We start from the raw sequence: 21,408 nt of genomic DNA, 5'->3' as shown, positions 1-21,408 counted from the left end.
GGCTGAGGCAGGAGAATGGCGTGAACCCGGGAGGCGGAGCTTGCAGTGAGCTGAGATCCGGCCACTGCACTCCAGCCTGGGCGACAGAGCAAGACTCCGTCAAAAAAAAAAAAAAAAAAAAAAAAAAAAGAACTATTACAACCAAATTATGAACTATGCTTGTGCCACTCCACTGCAGCCTGGGCACCAGAAAATCATTTGAACCCGGGAGGCAGAGGTTGTGGTGAGCCAAGATCGCACCATTGCACTCCAGCCTGGGCAATAAGAGTGAAACTCGGTCTCAAAAAAAAAAAAAAAAAAAAAATCCGAATAATCTTTTCTTACCCTTACCTTGTCTCCAAAAACAAAGCAAAACAAAAAAATTTATGACCAAATTAAACTTCTAAGACTGTGTCATCTGTGTCCCCTTTCTGCCCTGTAAGCTATCATTGTTAAATTTTTTCTATTGAGAAAACTGTTAGATATTAAGAAATTCCTATATATCCTCTAAGTGAGAATAAGGTATTCTGATGTGGCCCAATATTTCCTCACCTCTATCTCCAGGGTCTAAACTAGCAAATCAAATCAGGATGCCCACAAAGGACTGTTGGCCATTTTCAAATAGAAAATGATATACCCAGTTAGTGAGAGTAATCCAGTGATTTTAAAAAAGAGAAGTCAGACTGAGATGCAGCGCAGTCAGGGCACAATTACCCTGGAATAGCCACTTCACACGGAACGATAGAGGAGGCTTTCTAAGATGAACAAATTTGGGTAACGTAATTCTTGCTTAACCATTCTCAGCCTCTGCTGCCCTCTACCCCAGCCCCATTCCAAATGGACATCCCAAGATGTGGTCAGCAGTGTGGTACAGCATGGTGAGAAAGGGGCTCAGGGATGGGATGAAGGTCTTTCCTGCATTATCAAAATGATTAAAAAGTTGTTTTAAAAATGTCTGAATGGGCCGGTCGCGGTGGCTCACGCCTGTAATCCCAGCACTTTGGGAGGCTCTGGCGGGCGGTCACGAGTTCAGAGCAGCGTGGAGTCAGGAGTTGGAGACCAGCCTGGGTAACATGGTTAAACCCTGTCTCTACTAAAAATACAAAAGTAGTCGGGCATGGTGGCATATGCCTGTAATCCCAGCTACTCGGGGTAATCCCAGCTACTCGGGAGGTTGGGGCAGGAGAATCATTTGAACCCGGGAGGCAGAGGTTGCAGTGAGCCAAGATCGCACCATTGCACTCCAGCCTGGGTAATAAGAGTGAAACTCGGTCTCAAAAAAAAAAAAAAAAAAAAAAAAAAAAAAAAAAAAAAAAAATCCAAAGGATCTTTTCTTACCCTTAAGTAGCAAATAAGATGCATTATACAAGCAGACCCAGGCAAGGGAAAGAGCAAGTGCATTTCAAGTCTCAACTCACTTCTTAATTAGCTGTAATTCCTTGTGCATTTTACCCTACCTACTTTAGCCTGTTTTTCTTTTCTTTTTTGAGACAGAGTCACTCTTGTCGCCCAGGCTGGAGTGCAGTGGCACGATCGTGGCTCCCTGCAACCTCTGCCTCCCAGGTTCAAGTGATTCTCCTGCCTCAGCCTCCCCAGTAGCTGGGAGTACAGGCACCTGCCACCACGCCCAGCTAATTTTCGTATGTTTAGTAGAGACGGGGTTTCACCATCTTGGCCAGGCTGGTCTTGAACTCCTGACCTTGTGACCCACCCGCCTCGGCCTCCCAAAGTGCTGGGATTACAGGCGTGAGCCACTGTGCCTGGCCTACCTGTTTTTCTGTTCATAAAACGCACTAATGCTGAGAGGAGGGCGGGGGGCGGGGGTGGTATGGGGAGAGTGCCTGTGCTTTATCCAATCATTGGCGCTGGCGCGGGAACCGCCCAATCAAGCGCACAGTTGAAGAGGAGGGCGTGGTTTCCGCCATTTGGCGTGGCCTTTGTTTGTCGCTCCCACCAGAGCTTGGGATCTGTCTCCACTCTTTTACATTCTTCACCTCGAGAGTCCTTGGTGACTCTGTGACTGCCTCTGTTGCCCTGTGATCTGCAGGTCGGGAGAGACGCACAGCTAAGATGCCAGGACATCCTGAAAGCTGGAAAAGGGTGAGCGTGCCGGGTTGGGGCATCCCGAGAGGAGAGAGCGGGCTGTGTAATCGGCGGGACTGGTCTACTCACTGCTCCCGGGTTTCCGACCTGAGTCCCTCCTGGCGCAGTTGCGCGCCAGGCCCCTCTAGCCGCAAGATGGCGGCTGGGCCCGCAGCCAGGACCCCCGCGTTCCGCCCGGTCCCTGCGGCGCCCTATCTGGAGCTCCCTGGGCAGCTCTGCACGCAGTCCCGAGTATTTCCCAGATTGTTCAGGCATGCCAGGCGGATCATCAGGGCAGAATCCTGACTCGGTGTGTTCGTGGCAGGAGCTGCGGTAGGTGGGGCTCCCAAGTCTCTTTTCTTAAACATTTTATTTGAGACGGAGTCTTGCCCTGTCGCCCAGGCTGGAGGGCAGTGGCGCGATCACTACAACCTCCGCCTCCCAGACTCAAGCGATTCTCGTGCCTCAGCCCTCCGAAAAACTGGGATTACATACCCGCGCCACCACGCCTGGCTAGTTTTGTATTTCTAGTAGAGAAGTGGTTTTGCCATGGTGGAAGCTGGTCTGGAACTCCTGTCCTCAAGTGATCCACCCGCCTCTGCCTGACCGGGAAATAGAAATCTGAACTCAGTGACTCCAAGCTAAGGATAGTTTAGTTCTGCCTGCAGAGCCTCCCCTGCAGATGTCCCAGCTGCTCACAATAACCATGGACAGAGCCTTTATGCTTAGAGAAGCTACAGGGCTCAGAAAACCTATAAATCCACAGGCAGACGCAGTTGGGATTGGCACAAAAATGGGGTTGGGAGGCTCTTTCTGGGAATAGAGTTGTTATTGTTCTGAAGTTGTTTCTAGATTTTGTGACATATGACAAATTTAGATTTAGGTAAGTAGTTTTTTTTTTTTTTTTTTTTTTTTTTTTTTTTTTTTGCCAGAGCCTCATTCGGTCACCCAGGCTGTAGTACAGTGGCACGATCTCGGCACACTGCAACCTCTGTCTCCCAGATTCAAGCGATCCTTCCGCCACAGGCTCCCTAGTAGCTAGGACTACAAGCAGGTGACCCGACGCCTAGCTAATTTTTGCGGGGTTTCACCGTTTTGGCGAGGCTGTTCTCCAACTCTGGACAAGAGGTGATCCACTCACCTCGGCCTTCCAAAGTGCTGGAATTACAGGTGTGAGCCATTGTGCCTGGAAAAAAGTTACTTCTTTTTTTTTTTTTTTTTTTTTTTTTTTTTTTTGAGACGGAGTTGCTCTTAGTCGCCGAGGCTGGAGTGCAATGGTGCGATCTTGGCTCACTGCAGCCCCCGCCTCCCGGGTTCAAGCGATTCTCTTGCCCCAGCCTTCCGAGTAGCTGGGATTACAGGCACCTGTCGTCATGCGCAGCTTAATGAAGTTACTTAATTTTAAAGGAATATTGCAACAAGGGGAAAGCACCAGCTATAAGATATTGAAGAATTTTAAAGGTTAGAGAGAAAAGGACTTTCTTTCATAAGGAGAAGAAAACAAAGTCAGAAAAAAAGTGGGAAGGGGAGGGAGGGATAGAACATGGTGAAAGCAGATGCTAGATTAGGGAATATTTTACCCAGAAGTCAGCCTGGTTTTTTTTTGTTGTTGTTTGTTTTTTGTGAGATGGGGTCTGGCTCTGTTGCCTAGGCTGGAGTGCACTGGTGCGATCTCCACTCACTGCAGCCTCCGCCTCCCAGGTTCAAACAATTCTCCCACCTCAGCCTCTCAGGTAGCTGGGATTAAGGCACACCACCATGCCCAGCTAATTTTTTGTGTTTTTAGTAGAGATGGGGTTTCACCATGTTGGCCAGGCTGGTCCAGAACTCCTGACCTCAGGTGATCAACCCTCCTCGACCTCCCAAAGTGCTGGGATTACAGGCATGAACCACCACACCTGGGCCAAGTCAGCCTGTTTTTAAGAGGAACATAGACCGGGTGCAGTATTTTTAATATAAAAATACAAAATATTAGCCAGGCTTGGTGGCACGCTGTATTCCCAGCTATTCGGGAAGATGAGGCAGGAGAATAACTTGTATCTGGGAGGTGGAGGTTGCAGTGAGCCGAGATTGGACCACTGCACTCTAGCCTGGTGACAGAGCCAGACTCGGTCTCAAAGAAAAAAGAGGAACATAAAGGGGTTGTGGTTGGGTCAAAATTTGGGAGCCTGAGGAAAGAAAGAAACCTAAGCAAAGTTTGATTAACAGGTATTTTGTTCTGACTACTAAAAACAAATGTATTATTTAATTGTTTGTAAGGCAAAAAAAGTAGTAATTTAGACAGTCTGTGGCTTCATGATATCAAAAATAGCAAGGGTGTTTCTTTGCAGTAAGATGCTCTTGAAAAACACAAAGGTTCAGGAATTTCTTTAATCACTGCTCTTACCTGCCCACTTCATCTTCTACCATGAGTTTTCTTTGCCCTGTACGTTTCTTACATTTAGCTTTTCCTGACTTGTATCTTTTATAACAAACTGGTAAATGCAAGTATAATGTTTTGCTAAGTTCTGTGAGTAGCTGTATCATTATTTAACTTGAGAAGATTATGAGAGCCCCCAATTTATAGGAACTGGCTCAGAAGTATAGATGAGCCCCTAGGAATTGTGACTGGCATCTGCAGTGGTGGCAGTATTGTGGGACTGAGCCCTGAACTTGTGGGGTCTATGCTGACTCAAGGAGGTATCAGAATTGAATTAGTGGACAACCAATTGGTGTTGAAGAATTGGTTGCTGTTCAGCAAACTCCACACATTTGTTGTCAGAAAAAGAATATCATAGATGTTTGAGCTGGAGGAGACTCTTAGTTTCTCTGGGAAGGGGAACTCTTTTCTCCTGTACACAGGCTGTCACAGTGCACATTGTCCTGTGATTCCAGATCTCTTCCCGGGGAGAAAGGGGACTGCATGCTTGGAAGAAAAGAGTTCTGAAAACAGACTCCCTGCCCTCAACCTGTTATCACCAATGATTTCCGCCTACTCATGAACATACCTGCTAGGAATGGGTGTGGCCAGAACCTTCACAAAACAAGAGGACTTGACCTGAGGAATGACTCTGTAGTGCCTTTGCTTCTAAAATTTCTCACCAAAGAATTTACACAAGTGCCTCGAGAACTCCTGGATTATTCCTACCACAAACCCTGAACCTGAAGCAGCAGCCTGGTTCTCTCTATCACCCTGGGCTTATGGATTACCAATCATAATCTCATCCACCTGCATGGACACAGGAATATGTCAGAACATAGCCCTGCCTGAATCAGTATCTATAGCATAAACCAGTCTTTCCAGCTACCATGCACTGTCCCCTACTCATGGGTCCTTGATAGCCCCTTTCCCTCTTCTGTCTTTTACTTTTCTACAAACCCTTTCTGATGTACACAGTGTGCCTCAGGTGCCTGAATCCAGCACCTACTGGGAGTCAGATGTCCATGAGTTCAAAATTATGGCCCTAGACCTGGCTGTCATAAGAACAGATAAAAATTAGAAATACAGGCTTTATCCTTGAAAGTAAAAGATTTTTCTCTTTCCTTTTCTTAAAGGATTTACTTTAGACAATTTTTTTATTTATTTATCTATTTATTTATTTATTTGAGACAGAGTCTTGCTCTGTCACCCAGGCTGGAGTACAGTGGCACAATCTCAGCTTACAGCAACCTCCACCTCCCAGGCTCAAGCACTTCTCCTGCTGCATCCTCCCAAGTAGCTGAGATAACAGGCATGAGCTACAATGCCTGGCTAATTGTTTTTTTATTTTTTTATTATTTTTTTTGAGACATAGTTTCACTCTTGTTCCCCAGGCTGAAGTGCAATGGTGCGATCTCGGCTCACCACAACCTCTACCTCCCTGGTTCAAGTGATTTTCCTGCCTTAACCTCCTGAGTAGCTGGGATTACAGGCTCATGCCACCACGCCCAGCTAATTTTGTATTTTTCATAGAGATGGGGTTTCTCCATGTTGGTCAGGCTGGTCTCAAGCTCCTGACCTCAGGTGATCTGCTTGCCTTGGCTTCCCCAAGTGCTGGGATTATAGGCATGAGACATCACACCCAGCCCTAATTTTTTGTACTTTTAGTAGAGGCGGAATTTCACCATGTTGGCTGGGCTGGTCTCAAACTCCTGACCTCAGGTAATGCACGTGCCTCGGACTCCAAAAGTCCTGGGATTACAAGCGTGAGCCACTGTACCTGGCCAGAAAACTTTTATATAAGTCTTTTCTGCCTACTTGAAATATATACAAATTATTCTAACTGCTAAGTAGGCTTTTTGTCAGTATTTTTGACTCAGGACTGTCTGTTTTTAGAACCTAGGAATCATTTATTTAAAATGTAAATAGCAAAGAAAGGAGAGCTTTATTCCATTTTCTGTTGGAAGATAGGAGTTTACCTTTAGCACAGTCCTAGCTCTAAGTTTCAAAACTACTTCTCATGAATACATAAGTTTATTTTTCCTTTAAATATAGCCAATTAGCAACCAGAGAAGACCTCCAGTTTTTAGGTGAATTTAAGATAAACTGTATGTGACAAATGGTGCTGTCAAGTCTTCTACCTGAGAACTAATTATGGTGGCTATTTGCAATTGAGTGTCTTTGCAATTTCTTAGCAGTTTGCTTATAATGCCTTTCACATTCTGGTGTAATTCCATAATAAAGTTTTTTTTTTTTTTTTTTTTCTGTTCTCCAATTGTGGATAATTTTTCTGAGGTTTCAGATAATTCTGTTTATAATTATGTTTCTCTAAGTTTGTCCAGAATTACTAAACAGGATATGAACACAATGTGCCCACCATGCTTCATTCTGTATGGACCAGTCACAACACACAATTGTGCAATTGGGCTTCCATTCACAACACACAATTGTTCAGTAAAGTGCACACTGCCCTCAAAGTCTGCAGGCAGAATGGCCTTTCTTCGTATTTGGGATCTACAATCGTTGATAGCATACTTTTACCAGATTTCTACAAAAATTACTATAGGGCAACAATTAACTATTCCAGCTCTGTCTTTCCATGCCCCTGGCATCTTCAGATGTGAAACTCTTTCAAATACCATGTGGCCTGAAAACCCAACCAGGTTCACACATTTGCATTGAGTAAGCCTGAGAATCTAAACATTTTGCTTATTCTCTTGTCCAAATGCCTATGCACGTGGCAAGGGTGCCTTTGACTTGCTTTTCTGCCTTCCTAAACTGAAATCTGCAGTTCCAAATTTTGAGTCCAGCTAATAGGGTTCTCCAGTATGTGTTGGTGCAGTCTTCATGTGGGGATTTCTCCTGCACTTTTCCTCTCCTCGCTGTAACACAATATGGATCCAAGTTAATGGTACCTAGAATCCACACATAAGGGCTGAAATCCACCTGGGATTCACAAGACAGGGCCAGGCTTTGGATCTTGTCCAGTGAACTTTTAAGATTGTGTGAGTAGCTCCTGGTGTAAACTGAATCTGGTGGCAGAATCTCTAAGAGTGAAGAAGCACCTTAGCAGAGGGAAGTCAGGGCCACAACTGTCTAGAGCCATGAGTACAACCCCATTTCCTATGTGTGAATTGTATTACTGGAGAAAGTTGTTTTTTTTTTGTTCTTTTTTAAGTGAGATAGAGTCTCTCTCTGTTGCCGGGCTAGAGTGCAGTGGCGTTACCTCAGCTCACTGCAACCTCTGTCTCCCAGGTTCAAGTGATTCTGCTGCCTCAGCCTCCTGAGTAGCTGGAATGACAGGCATGTGCCATCATGCCCAGCTAATTTTGTATTTCTAGTAGAGACGGGGTTTCTCCATGTTGGTCACGCTGGTCTCGAACTCCTGACCTCAGGTGAAATGCCTGCCTCGGCCTCCCAAAGTGTTGGGATTATAAGCGTGAGCCACTGTGCCTGGCCAAGAAAAGTATTCTTGTCCTTGTACCCAACAGTTAGCTGAACAGCTGTAGGTAATATCAGATCAGGATCAAGAATTAGAGGCAGTTTCATTGTTATTTTTTAAGTTTTTGTTATTTGTTATTTTTTCTTATTTTTTGAGACGGAGTCTCACTCTGTGGCCCTGGCAGTGCAGTGGTGCAATCTCGGCTCACTGCAAACTTCACCTCCTGGGTTTAAGTGATTCTGCTGCCTCAGCCTCCCAAATAGCTGGGATTACAGGTACCCACCACCATGCCTGGCTAATTTTTTATTTTTAGTAGAGATGGAGTTTCGCCATGTTGGCCAGGCTGGTCTCGAACTCCTGATCTCAAGTCATCTGCCCACCTCAGCCTCCCAAGGTGCTAGGATTATAGGCATGAGCCACCGCGTCTGGCCAGCTGTTTTATTTTTTATTCTGGCCCCACAGAGTCAGGCTGAGTCTCCTCTGTTTGAATAACTTTTGGAGCATCAACCCAGGGCCACTACAGACCCTTTCACTAGCGCCTAAAAGTCTGAGGCATTTGGGGGTGTCCTGTGCAGACTGGGGTCAGGCTGACAACAGTCCAATCTTCTTCCTCTTATCTCAAAGAAGAGTGAGTAATCCAGGGCTTGTTTCTCCCCTCATGGAATATTCTTATTTGACATCCAAATGGGAGTTGCTCTCGTTTCCTGATACTTGGGTGAAGAACAAGTAGGAGGTCTGGAGGCTCAAATTGATAGGTAAACACATTACTTTTATTATTATTATTATTTGCCATTAGAAGAACAGGTGAAACAGTCATGGACTCTACTATTCAGGAATTATTATTCTAGAGCCAATAAATACATGGTTGAATTAAGAGTAATGTGATCAGAATGAAGAAGGGAGTTGCACAGAAGACTTGGGCTTTATTTGGGACACTGCTCTTATGTTGTGAGTTCTGAAGTCACCACCTGAAGGGACATCATAGACAGAAGAGTTGATACAATTATTTCTGTTGCTTTTCCCTTGTTAAGAATCATTTCTAATATAGTTTTTATAGAAAGTACTACATGTTTTGGTTAAATCGGTTGTTAGTGTGTCATGCAGAATAGAGATGAAGCTTAAACCATTAAAATCAGAAAAATTCTGGGAGTCAAGCTCTTGTTGGTCCAGCTTAGAAAAGATAGAACACAAAATAAGCCAGCAGCATAGAGATGAGAAGATGAGGGCCAGCTCCCTGCCCCAGCCCTATCCAGACCTACCCTCTTTGAGCCTTGTCCAGGTCTGACCCACACTGAAATCTCCCCTCACAGAACCAATTAGAGGAGATCAGACTCCTGTTTGGAACAACTATTGGATCTGCAGAAGTGTGAAACAGGTGTCTACCCTTGGTGTCTCTTCAGAGCTGGAGCTCACAATTTTTCCAAACACAAAAGCAAATAAATGGGAACAAAGGAGTATACATTTGGACTCTTAATGTCTTTCTTTCTCAATGAAACCAGTGCTTACATTTTACACAGCAACCTGTTTTACACTTCTGCAGATCCAATAGTTGTTCCACAGTCATGAGAAAGTAAATAGAAACACAACAATTAAAAGTCTCTCTACTTACCCCTTCCTTTCTATATCCCTCCCATCTGTGTGTCTTTAGCTTTTATAGTGATAGGGAAACCAGAAGAAATAGCCTAAGCCGTCATCTAAATCCTACTGGGAATTATGAGACACTTAGTACCCACCTTTCAAAGTTTTTTGAGGCTTAGCTGACACCATACGAGTTTCCCAGCACAGTATATTATAGCATACTTGGTGAGCACATAGTACAAGCTCAATAAACACCGTATTAATGTATGTGTACATGTTGTTGTTCAAATGCAGATGTAGACATTACTACATTCTCCAGCCTTCTGTAAACTTTAAAAAGCTGACGAAGCATCTGATTCTCTGAGACAGTGACTTGTGGTCCTCACTGTAACAAAAAGTATTTGTGTTGCAATAAGGGTATTAGATGTAAGGGACTCTGTGTGCTATGCCTGCTTTCTCTGAGTGCTGGAGAGCAACATCAGCATTAACAGGGAGCTTTCAATAAACAAGTTAATTTCTGGACCCCTCCAAAACCTGCAGAATCACATTAGTTAGAGAGTGGCTTAGAATACCAAATGAGCTATATGCACATCGAAGCTTGAGAAGCAATGGTCAGCTAAGTGGTTCTTAGCCCAGGCTTCCAGTTAGGTTTGAAGAAATACCAGTACCTGTGTCTTCCCTTCAGGTTCTGTTTTTTCATTATTAGATTCAGATTAGTATTTACTTTTCCCTCCACCAATATCATAGCAGTAATTATGGGCCCATCTGTGCATTGGCCTCTGGATCCAATTTGTCTAATTACAGCTTACACTAACTTTATTCATCTGGCTAAGGTGTTTTCTGACAAGTTTCTTCTCTATAAAGATATTTTTCTCTTTATTATGAAATGAGTACCTTGGATGGATAGGTTTCCTAAGTGAGGTTTATAAATTGTCACATTTAATCCAAAAACTCTGTGTCTTTTTCTTTTTAGGTTTTTTTGTTTGCTTTTTGCTTATAGCTTGCTTTGGCGAACAAATGATCTGTATTTGTTGACTGTAGATATCAGCTTTTGAAACTGGAAGTTCTAAAAAAGGCATTAGTTTTGTAGGTTTTTATTTTATTTCATCTTTATTTTACAAGCATGCACTTTATTTTTTGTATTTTCAGAGAAAGAGAACAAAAAATAATATATAACTAATATATCATCTTAAAAATCTAAAATATAACGTGGCACATAAAGCCAAAAATTTTTTTTTTGTTTTTTTTTTTTGAGATAGAGTCTTACTCTGTCATCACCCAGGCTGCAGTGCAGTGGCGTGATCTCAGCTCACTGCAACCTTAACATCCTGGGTTCAACCAATTGTCCTGTCTCAGCCTCCCGAGGAGCTGGTACTACAGGTGCATGCCACCACGCCTGGCTAATTTTTGTATTTTCACTAGAAATGGCATTTCACCATATTGGTCAGGCTGGTCTCAAACTCCTGACCTCAGGTGATCCACCTACCTCGGCCTCCCAAACTGCTGGGATTACAGGCATGAGCCACTGTACCAGCCAAAGCAAAAACATTTTAAAAAACACCTGATTCAGTAACAATAGCTCTTAATTTAGTTTATATCATTAAATGTTTTGATCTTCATCCTTGTTTTAGGAAACACAAAAAAGCATACACAAAAAGGCTTATAATTTTTATACAATTTAAAATATTTCTTAATTTCATTTAAACAGAAATGTTCTACTCTCCCACTTTTCATGTATACATAGTTACCATTTCTATGGGTGTATGCATAAAATGTAAGCATCATTTGATCAATTTTCTGTTGTTGCCTTGTTTATATTACTCAGTTATGAAAACTGCTCTGGATGTTGTTTTACAGTTATCTCTGTGTATTGGCTCATAAGTCCTTTTGAGATAAATTTCAAGTCAGATAAATAGGGGCAAAATGCAAAGCTCGGCTGGGAATGGTGACTCACGCCTGTAATCTCAGCACTTTGGGAGGCTGAGGCAGGCAAATCACGAGGTCAGGAGTCTGAGACCAGCCTGGCCAACATGGTGAAACCCCATCTGTACTGGAAATACAAAAAATTAGCTGGGCGTGGTGGCGGGTGCCTGTAATCCTAGCTACTCAGGAGGCTGAGGCAGGAGAATTGCTTGAGCCCGGGAGGCGGAGGTTGCAGTGAGTCGAGATTATACCACTGCACTCCAACCTGGAGACAGAGCAAGACTCCATCTCAAAAAAAAAAAAAACAAAAAAAAACCAAAAATAGCACTCAAAACTGTGTATTCTTTTATTGATTCCTGTTTAGATTTTGTTTTATATGTACATATTTCTGCTAGTTTTGTGGATCTTATATTATTCTATTTCCACAGAATTAGAGAATATATTTGAAATATTACTGTGTTTAAAAGTATCTTATTTAATAACTCAGGTTACTCATAAGTCAGAACCAGTTCTTCTCTTAACTTTTTTATTTCATCTTGGGTCAAATTAGGAACTCTATCCTTCACTGCATGATCAATGTGTTATTTATTTTTGTTACAGAAACTGTTGACATTCAGGGGTGTGGTCATAGAATTTTCTCTGGAGGAGTAAAAATACCTGAATCCTCAGCAGAATATGTATAAAGATTTGATGTTAGAGAACTATACATACGTTGTCTCTGAGTCGGAATAACTTGCCTTCAAAATATCTAATGTCTAATAACTGTGATACCCTGCTTTGTTTTAACCCGATTGTCTCTCGTAGCTGAGAGAGCTGGACAGAGTCCATTTTAGTTTCTTCGCTTGCAGCCCCCTTACCCCACTCCCTTACGGACATAACTAGTGAAAGCTGACTCCAAACACATCCAGGAATACACTTACTGATAAGATACTGAGGCAAGCTGTACCAGCACCTCCTGGGAATGCATTCGAAGCCCCTGGGTTTATCACTTTGTGATAATTTAAGCCCCTGCACCTGGAACTGTTTATTTTTTCTGTAACTGTTTCTGTAACCATTTATCTTTTTAACGTTTTGCCCGTTCTGCTTCTGTAAAATTGCTTCAGCTAGGCTCCCCCCTCCCCTTTTAGACCAAGGTATAAAAGGAAATCTAGCCCCTTCTTCGGGGCTGAGAGAATTTTGAGCGCTAGCCGTCTCTTGGCCACAGGCAATAAAGGACTCCTGAATTAGTCTCAGAGTGTGGTGTTTCTCTACAACTCGCTGGGTTACAACACAACAAGGGCTTTATTTCTTTCCTTTTTAGAATGTCTCCTTGGGAGGTAGTGCTTTGTCTGAGTGAATTTCAGAGTTTCGCTTTCAGGAAAAAAAAAAATTGTAAGTTTGTTGATGTAGAAAAAAATCTTCCTAGTGTTTCCAGCCCTCCCCCTTAGTTTTGATTCATCCAAACTTGAAGCTTAGAAGTTAAGGAGGGAAGGAAGGGAGCGGGGGAGGGAGGGAGGGAAGAAGGAAGGAAGGGAGCGGGGGAGGGAGGGAGGGAAGAAGGAAGGAAGGGAGGGAGGGAAGGGAGGGAGGGAAGGAGGGAGGGAGGGAGGGTGGGAGGGAAGGAAGAAAAAAAATAAAGAATTTCTAAACTTAAAATACTTCCTACATATTCTAAAGAAGCTGGTAGGAAACAGTATTTTGGGGAATAATTTTTAAAAATCTCATATAATGTTCCCTTTTCTCTTTTTTTTTTTTTTTTTTTTTTTTTTTATTTTTTATTATACTTTAAGTTCTAGGGTACATGTGCATAACGTGCAGGTTTGTTACATATGTATACTTATGCCATGTTGGTGTGCTGCACCCATCAACTCGTCAGCACCCATCAATTCATCATTTATATCATGTATAACTCCCCAATGCAATCCCTCCCTCCTCCCCCCTCCCCCCTCCCCATGATAGACCCCAGTGTGTGATGTTCCCCTTCCCGAGTCCAAGTGATCTCATTGTTCAGTTCCCACCTATGAGTGAGAACATGCGGTGTTTGGTTTTCTCTTCTTGTGATAGTTTGCTAAGAATGATGGTTTCCAGCTGCATCCATGTCCCTACAAAGGACGCAAACTCATCCTTTTTTATGGCTGCATAGTATTCCATGGTGTATATGTGCCACATTTTCTTAATCCAGTCTGTCACAGATGGACATTTGGGTTGATTCCAAGTCTTTGCTATTGTGAATAGTGCCGCAATAAACATACGTGTACATGTGTCTTTGTAGTAGACTAATTTATAATCCTTTGGGTATATACCCAGTAGTGGGATGGCTGGGTCATATGGTACATCTAGTTCTAGATCCTTGAGGAATTGCCATACTCTTTTCCATAATGGTTGAACTAGTTTACAATCCCACCAACAGTGTAAAAGTGTTCCTATTTCTCCACATCCTCTCCAACACCTGTTGTTTCCTGACTTCTTAATGATTGCCATTCTAACTGGTGTGAGATGGTATCTCATTGTGGTTTTGATTTGCATTTCTCTGATGGCGAGTGACGATGAGCATTTTTTCATGTGTCTGTTGGCTGTATGAATATCTTCTTTTGAGAAATGTCTGTTCATATCCTTTCCCCACTTTTTGATGGGGTTGTTTGTTTTTTTCTCGTATATTTGTTTGAGTTCTTTGTAGATTCTGGATATTAGCCCTTTGTCAGATGAGTAGGTTGCAAAAATTTTCTCCCATTCTGTAGGTTGCCTGTTCACTCTGATGGTAGTTTCTTTTGCTGTGCAAAAGCTCTTTAGTTTAATGAGATCCCATTTGTCAATTATGGCTTTTGCTGCCGTTGCTTTTGGTGTTTTAGACATGAAGTCCTTGCCCATGCCTATGTCCTGAATGGTACTACCTAGATTTTCTTCTAGGGTTTTTATGGTATTAGGTCTAACATTTAAGTCTCTAATCCATCTTGAATTAATCTTCGTATAAGGGGTAAGGAAAGGATCCAGTTTCAGCTTTCTACTTATGGCTAGCCAATTTTCCCAGCACCATTTATTAAATAGGGAATCCTTTCCCCATTTCTTGTTTCTCTCAGGTTTGTCAAAGATCAGATGGCTGTAGATGTGCGGTATTATTTCTGAGGACTCTGTTCTGTTCCATTGGTCTATATCTCTGTTTTGGTACCAGTACCATGCTGTTTTGGTTACTGTAGCCTTGTAGTATAGTTTGAAGTCAGGTAGCGTGACGCCTCCAGCTTTGTCCTTTTGACTTAGGATTGTCTTGGCAATGCGGGCTCTTTTTTGGTTCCATATGAACTTTAAAGCAGTTTTTTCCAATTCTGTGAAGAAACTCATTGGTAGCTTGATGGGGATGGCATTGAATCTATAAATAACCTTGGGGAGTATGGCCATTTTCACGATATTGATTCTTCCTATCCATGAGCATGGTATGTTCTTCCATTTGTTTGTGTCCTCTTTGATTTCACTGAGCAGTGGTTTGTAGTTCTCCTTGAAGAGGTCCTTTACATCCCTTGTAAGCTGGATTCCTAGGTATTTTATTCTCTTTGAAGCAATTGTGAATGGAAGTTCATTCCTGATTTGGCTCTCTGCTTGTCTGTTGCTGGTGTATAAGAATGCTTGTGATTTTTGCACATTAATTTTGTATCCTGAGACTTTGCTGAAGTTGCTTATCAGCTTAAGGAGATTTTGGGCTGAGACGATGGGGTTTTCTAAATATACAATCATGTCATCTGCAAACAGGGACAATTTGACTTCTTCTTTTCCTAACTGGATACCCTTGATTTCTTTCTCTTGCCTGATTGCCCTAGCCAGAACTTCCAACACTATGTTGAATAGGAGTGGTGAGAGAGGGCATCCCTGTCTTGTGCCAGTTTTCAAAGGGAATTTTTCCAGTTTTTGCCCATTCAGTATGATATTAGCTGTGGGTTTGTCATAAATAGCTCTTATTATTTTGAGGTACGTTCCATCAATACCGAATTTATTGAGCGTTTTTAGCATGAAGGGCTGTTGAATTTTGTCAAAAGCCTTTTCTGCATCTATTGAGACAATCATGTGGTTCTTGTCTTTGGTTCTGTTTATATGCTGGATTACGTTTATTGATTTGCGAATGTTGAACCAGCCTTGCATCCCAGGGATGAAGCCCACTTGATCATGGTGGATAAGCTTTTTGATGTGCTGCTGAATCCGGTTTGCCAGTATTTTATTGAGGATTTTTGCATCAATGTTCATCAGGGATATTGGTCTAAAATTCTCTTTTTTTGTTGTGTCTCTGCCAGGCTTTGGTATCAGGATGATGTTGGCCTCATAAAATGAGTTAGGGAGGATTCCCTCTTTTTCTATTGATTGGAATAGTTTCAGAAGGAATGGTACCAGCTCCTCCTTGTACCTCTGGTAGAATTCAGCTGTGAATCCATCTGGTCCTGGACTTTTTTTGGTGGGTAGGCTATTAATTGTTGCCTCAATTTCAGAGCCTGCTATTGGTCTATTCAGGGATTCAACTTCTTCCTGGTTTAGCCTTGGGAGAGTGTAAGTGTCCAGGAATTTATCCATTTCTTCTAGATTTTCTAGTTGATTTGCGTAGAGGCGTTTATAGTATTCTCTGATGGTAGTTTGTATTTCTGTGGGGTCAGTGGTGATATCCCCTTTATCATTTTTTATTGCATCTATTTGATTCCTCTCTCTTTTTTTCTTTATTAGCCTTGCTAGCGGTCTGTCAATTTTGTTGATCTTTTCAAAAAACCAACTCCTGGATTCATTGATTTTTTGGAGGGTTTTTTGTGTCTCTATCTCCTTCAGTTCTGCTCTGATCTTAGTTATTTCTTGCCTTCTGCTAGCTTTTGAATGTGATTGCTCTTGCCTCTCTAGTTCTTTTAATTGTGATGTTAGAGTGTCAATTTTAGATCTTTCCTGCTTTCTCTTGTGGGCATTTAGTGCTATAAATTTCCCTCTACACACTGCTTTAAATGTGTCCCAGAGATTCTGGTATGTTGTATCTTTGTTCTCATTGGTTTCAAAGAACATCTTTATTTCCGCTTTCATTTCGTTATGTACCCAGTAGTCATTCAGGAGCAGGTTGTTCAGTTTCCATGTAGTTGAGCGGTTTTGATTGAGTTTCTTAGTCCTGAGTTCTAGTTTGATTGCACTGTGGTCTGAGAGACAGTTTGTTATAATTTCTGTTCTTTTACATTTGCTGAGGAGTGCTTTACTTCCAATTATGTGGTCAATTTTGGAATAAGTGCGATGTGGTGCTGAGAAGAATGTATATTCTGTTGATTTGGGGTGGAGAGTTCTATAGATGTCTATTAGGTCCGCTTGGTGCAGAGATGAGTTCAATTCCTGGATATCCTTGTTAACTTTCTGTCTCGTTGATCTGTCTAATGTTGACAGCGGAGTGTTGAAGTCCCCCATTATTATTGTATGGGAGTCTAAGTCTCTTTGTAAGTCTCTAAGGACTTGCTTTATGAATCTGGGTGCTCCTGTATTGGGTGCATATATATTTAGGAGAGTTAGCTCTTCCTGTTGAATTGATCCCTTTACCATTATGTAATGGCCTTCTTTGTCTCTTTTGATCTTTGATGGTTTAAAGTCTGTTTTATCAGAGACTAGGATTGCAACCCCTGCTTTTTTTTGTTCTCCATTTGCTTGGTAGATCTTCCTCCATCCCTTTATTTTGAGCCTATGTATGTCTCTGCATGTGAGATGGGTCTCCTGAATACAGCAGACTGATGGGTCTTGACTCTTTATCCAGTTTGCCAGTCTGTGTCTTTTAATTGGAGCATTTAGTCCATTAACATTTAAGGTTAATATTGTTATGTGTGAACTTGATCCTGCCATTATGATATTAACTGGTTATTTTGCTCGTTAGTTGATGCAGTTTCTTCCTAGCCTCGATGGTCTTTACATTTTGCCAAGTTTTTGCGATGGCTGGTACCGGTTGTTCCTTTCCATGTTTAGGGCTTCCTTCAGGGTCTCTTGTAAGGCAGGCCTGGTGGTGACAAAATCTCTAAGCATTTGCTTATCTGTAAAGGATTTTATTTCTCCTTCACTTATGAAACTTAGTTTGGCTGGATATGAAATTCTGGGTTGAAAATTCTTTTCTTTAAGAATGTTGAATATTGGCCCCCACTCTCTTCTGGCTTGTAGAGTTTCTGCCAAGAGATCTGCTGTTAGTCTGATGGGCTTCCCTTTGTGGGTGACCCGACCTTTCTCTCTGGCTGCCCTTAAGATTTTTTCCTTCATTTCAACTTTGGTGAATCTGGCAATTATGTGTCTTGGAGTTGCTCTTCTCGAGGAGTATCTTTGTGGCGTTCTCTGTATTTCCTGAATTTGAATGTTGGCCTGCCCTACTAGGTTGGGGAAGTTCTCCTGGATGATATCCTGAAGAGTGTTTTCCAACTTGGTTCCATTTTCCCCCTCACTTTCAGGCACCCCAATCAGACGTAGATTTGGTCTTTTTACGTAATCCCATACTTCTTGCAGGCTTTGCTCATTTCTTTTTCTTCTTTTTTCTTTTGGTTTCTCTTCTCGCTTCATTTCATTCATTTGATCTTCAATCGCTGATACTCTTTCTTCCAGTTGATCGAGTCGGTTACTGAAGCTTGTGCATTTGTCACGTATTTCTCTTGTCATGGTTTTCATCTCTGTCATTTCGTTTATGATCTTCTCTGCATTAATGAGTCTAGCTGTCAATTCTTCCACTCTTTTTTCAAGATTTTTAGTTTCTTTGCGCTGGGTACGTAATTCCTCCTTTAGCTCTGATAAGTTTGATGGACTGAAGCCTTCTTCTCTCCTCTCGTCCAAGTCATTCTCTGACCAGCTTTGATCCGTTGCTGGTGATGGGCTGCGCTCCTTTGCAGGGGGAGATGCGCTCTTATTTTTTGAATTTCCAGCTTTTCTGCCCTGCTTCTTCCCCATCTTTGTGGTTTTATCTGTCTCTGGTCTTTGATGGTGGTGACGAACTGATGGGGTTTTGGTATAGGTGTCCTTCCTGTTTGATAGTTTTCCTTCTGACGGTCAGAAGGACTCTCTGTTGGTCTGTTGGAGATTGCTTGAGGTCCACTCCAGACCCTGTTTGCCTGGGTATCAGCAGCAGAGGTTGCCGAAGATAGAATATTGCTGAACAGCAAGTGTACCTGTCTGATTCTTCCTTTGGAAGTGTCCTCTCAGGGGTGTACTCCACCCTGTGAGGTGTGGGGTGTCAGACTGCCCCTAGTGGGGGATTTCTCCCAGCTAGGCTACTCAGGGGTCAGGGACACACCTGAGCAGGCAGTCTGTCCGTTCTCAGATCTCAACCTCCGCGTTGGGAGATCCGCGGCTCTCCCCAAAGCTGTCAGACAGAGTCGTTCGCGTCTGCACCGGCTCCCGCTACTTCCCCTGTTGGTCTTCAGCTGTGCGCTGTCCCCAGAGGTGGAGACTACAGAGACAGGCAGGCTTCCTTGAGCTGCTGTGAGCTCCACCCAGTTCGAGCTTCCCAGGGGCTTTGTTTACCTACTTAAGCCTCAGCAATGGCGGGCGCCCCTCCCCCAGCCTCGCTGCTGCCTTGCGGATAGATCTCGGCAGACTGCTGTGTTAGCAGTGAGGGACGCTTCGTGGGCGTGGGACCCTCCCGGCCAGGTGTGGGATATATTCTCCTGGAATGCCTGTATGCTTACAGCGCAGTATTGGGGTGGGAGTTACCCGATTTTCCAGGTGTTGTGTGTCTCAGTTCCCCTGGCTAGGAAACCGGATCCCCTTCCCCCTTGCGCTTCCAGGTGAGGCGATGCCTCGCCCTGCTTCAGCTCTCGCTGGTCAAGCTGCAGCAGCTGACCAGCACCGATTGTCCGGCACTCCCTAGTGAGATGACCCCAGTACCTCAGTTGAAAATGCAGAAATCACCGGTCTTCTGTGTCGCTCGCGCTGGGAGTTGGAGACTGGAGTTGTTCCTATTCGGCCATCTTGCTCCGCCCCCCAATGTTCCCTTTTCTCTACTGAGCACAGTACTGAGCTGGAAATTACAGATCTTCCAGCATGAGTCATCTGACTTTTTATTAAAAAACAGGTCTTGCCATCTCTAAGCTGGACCTGGTGACTTTTTTGGAGGGAAAGAAAGAGCCCTGGACTGTGAAGAGTGAGGAGACCATAGCTGCACAGCCAGGTAAGTGGGAGTAAAGATGGTAGGTGGCCTGGGTGAGAGGTTCGAAGGTCAAGAAGCCAGATTTTTTTTTTGTCTTCCTTTATTTTGTTATAATATATATGTGTGTGTAGATCTGTTTTATGTACAACAATTGATTCTATCAGATAAGCAGACCAAGGCATTCCACTGGTAATTTTCCCTCAAATCAATTCACGTGAAATTAGATATTTATGCACTTCCTGGGCTATCAAAACTTGAGATTTCATTATCAACTTTAGTTCTGAAGCCATACACACAATTCAAAATATACATTAACTAGGTTAAATCAGTAAAAGTGGGCTGAAAGAAACCACAGGATTCAAACAATGAAACCGTATATTTTGTTTGCATGAGAGTCACAATGTGGACAGCAAGTGTTTCACATATCTCATAGCTCTTCAGGGTAGAGGGAGTGGCTTCTGAACATCTAAGGTCATTGCACAGCAGGTGGGCAAACAGCTGGTGTGGCCTCCTGGAGGCTTCAACCAGCGCTAATTTCTTCTCTGCCTCTCTTTTTTTAGGTTCTGTTTTTTCATCTTTTTTCTTTCCTCTTTTTTTTTTTCCCTTGAGATAGAGTCTTGCTCTGTTGCCCAGGCTGGAGTGCAGTGGTGCAGTCTCAGCTCATTGCAACCTCTGAATCCTATGATCAAGTGATTCTCATGCTTCAGCCTCTGAATAGCTGGCATTACAGTCGTGCACCATGATGCCTGGCTAATTCTTTGTATTTTTTAGTAGAGACAGGGTTTTGCCATGTTGGCCAGTCTGGTCTCGAACTCCTGACCTCAAGGGATTCTCCTGCCTCGGCCTCCCAAAGTGCTGAAATTACAGGTGTGAGCCACTGCTCCTGGCCTCCTTTCCTATTTTCCTATTTTTTTCTCCCTTTCTGTCTCTTTCTTTCTGTCTTTCCCTCTATTTCTCTCTTCCTTTTTTTTTTTTTTATATTTCTCTCTTTTTGTTTCTTTTTGATTTTTTTTCCTTGTAGAACTTGGTTTCTTTTTTCCTTTCTACCTTTCTTCTTTCCTTCGCTCCTTTCCTCCTGCCTGTTTTCTTTCTTACTACACGAGCATGCCATCATGCCTGGCTAAATTTTTTATTTCTTGTAGTAGAGACAAGGCCTCGCTATGTTCTCAGGCTTGTGTCAACAGCTAGTTCTTCCATTTCAGCTTCCCAAAGTGTTGGGATTATAGGTTTGAGCCACCATGTTCTGCCCACTTTTATTTTCTTCTTTTTCCTTTTCATTCTTCCTTTTTTTTTTTTTTTTGCTGTCACTCTTTTCTTGCTTGCTTGCTTGTTTCTTTCCTTCATTTCTTTCTTTATTCTACATTTTTCTTTTTTTCTTTTTTTTTTTTTGAGATGGAGTTTCACTCTTGTTGCCCAGGCTGGAGTTCAATGGCACGATCTCAGCTCACTGCAACCTCCACCTCCCTGGTTCAAGTAATTCTCCTGTCTCAGCCTCCTGAGTAGCTGGGATTACAGGCATATGCCACCATGCCCAGGTAATTTTGTATTTTTAGTAGAGATGGGGTTTCTCCATGTTGGTCAGGCTGGTCTCAAACTCCTGACATCAGGTGATCCGCCCAGCCTCAGCCTCCTAAAGTGCTGGGATTACAGGCGTGAGCCACTGCGCCGGCTCTTTTTTTCTTTTCTTTTCTTTTTTTTTTTTTTGAGATGGAGTCTCGCTCTGTCGCCCAGAGTAGGTGGGAAGCTTTCAGACTTAGTTGCCAGAGGGATGGCTTTGGCCGTGAGCGCCACACATGGCTGGCAGGGTGGACCCAGTGGCTTCCTGGTCAGGCCATCAGGTGACCAGATGTGGGCTGCAAGCTGTGGCCAGTACTTGAGGCTGCTGGCCTCACGTTTGGGTTGATCAGAGATTGA

At 43.1% G+C, this 21,408-nt stretch overlaps 1 protein-coding gene across 2 annotated transcripts in view; it reads left to right on the top strand.

Moving 5' to 3' along the window:
- The first annotated feature begins 1,912 nt into the window (after positions 1-1,912).
- LOC104660954 (zinc finger protein 254) overlaps positions 1,913-21,408 on the top strand; it is a 99,717-nt gene continuing 80,221 nt past the window's right edge. For both annotated transcript variants that reach the window (XM_030913523.1, XM_030913522.1), the window contains exons 1-2: positions 1,913-2,079; positions 19,420-19,515. The gene's annotated coding sequence lies outside the window, so the exon portion shown is untranslated. The remainder of the gene's footprint in view (positions 2,080-19,419; positions 19,516-21,408) is intronic.

This window comes from Rhinopithecus roxellana, chromosome 12, assembly GCF_007565055.1.
Source record: "Rhinopithecus roxellana isolate Shanxi Qingling chromosome 12, ASM756505v1, whole genome shotgun sequence".
NCBI lineage: Eukaryota > Metazoa > Chordata > Mammalia > Primates > Cercopithecidae > Rhinopithecus > Rhinopithecus roxellana.
The sequence above is the reverse complement of the archived record's forward strand: the minus strand, read 5'-3'. Positions and strand labels throughout refer to the sequence as shown.